Here is a 1435-nt window from a genome sequence, read left to right as displayed (position 1 = left end):
GAGAATTCTCCATCTTACCACAAAGACACTTGCTCAACCATATTCGAGTGGCTTTTTGTTAATAATAGCCAGAAACTGGAAACAACTTAGATGTTCCTCAACAGAAGAATGGATAAAGAAAATGTGGTACATTTACTCAGTGGAGTACTATTCCACCATTTAAAAAAAAAAATGAAATTTGCAGGCAAATGAGTAGAACTAAGAGATATCATCCTGAGGTAACCCAGACCCAGAAAGACAAACAAAGTGGATACTGACTATAAAGTAATGTAAAATAAAAAATAACCTTGCTACAATCCATAGACTCAGAGAGGTTAGTTAAAAAAGAGGGGTCTAGGGAACATGTGGATCTCCCTGAGAGTGGGGAATAAATTTGCAGAAGGAATAGGGATGGGTGCCAATGGGAATGGTAAGGGTAAGGGAGGAAGATAGAGCAGAATTCGAGATTAGAAGGAGAAAGAATCAGAATTAGGGGCTATTTGAGGGATGGGGTAGAAACCTAGTACTGCCATTTGGGGAATGGTGTATAAATTTGTCCTGCCTGCAAAATGTGCTAGGGCAATGGTGACACACAACTTGTAGGAGTAGTCAACCAATGTCTGATTTGACCTAAGGTCTGTTCCAATGAGAAGGAACCCACACCCTATACTACTTGTGTACCCAAGAACCACAGACTAGATAGCCCATAGGCATAGGGAAAAAACAAACACTACTGGTGGGGGTGAAGCATTTTTAAAATGCCTCTTGATAAATTGGGCATAGTACTACCTGAGGACCTAGCAATACCATTCCTGGGCATATACCCAGAAGATGTGTAATAAGGACACATGTTCCACTACGTTAAAAGCAGCCTTATTTATAATAGTCAGAAGCTGGAAAGAACCCAGATGTCCCTCAACAGAGGAATGGATACAGAAAATGTGGTACATTTATACAATGGAGTACTACTCAGTAAGTAAAAACAATGAATTTATGAAATTCTTAGGCAAATGGATGGAACTAGAAAATATCATCCTAAGTGAGGTAACCCAATCACAAAAGAACACCCATGGTAAGTACTCACTGTTAAGTATATATATTTTATAGCCCAGAATCTTGGAATACCCACGATTCAATCCGCAAAACACATAAAACTCAAGAAGAAGGAAGACCAAAGTGTGGATACTTCGGTCCTTCTTAGAAGGGGGAACAAATACCCATGGGAGGAGATACAGAGACAAAGTGTGGAGCAGAGACTGAAGGAAAGGCCATCCAGAGACTGTCCCACCTGGGGATCCATCCCATATACAGTCTCCAAACCCAGACACTATTGTGGATGCCAACAAGTGCTTGCTGACAGGAGCCTGATAGCTCTCTCCCAAGAGGCTCTGCCAGTGCTTGACAAATACAGAGGTGGATGCTCTCAGCCAATCACTGCACTGAGCACAGGGAGGAG

The sequence above is a fragment of the Mus caroli genome, unplaced genomic scaffold, assembly GCF_978045245.1.
Source record: "Mus caroli unplaced genomic scaffold, Mus_caroli_1 scaffold_1, whole genome shotgun sequence".
NCBI classification, from domain to species: Eukaryota; Metazoa; Chordata; class Mammalia; order Rodentia; family Muridae; genus Mus; species Mus caroli.
This window is presented reverse-complemented; position numbering follows the sequence as displayed.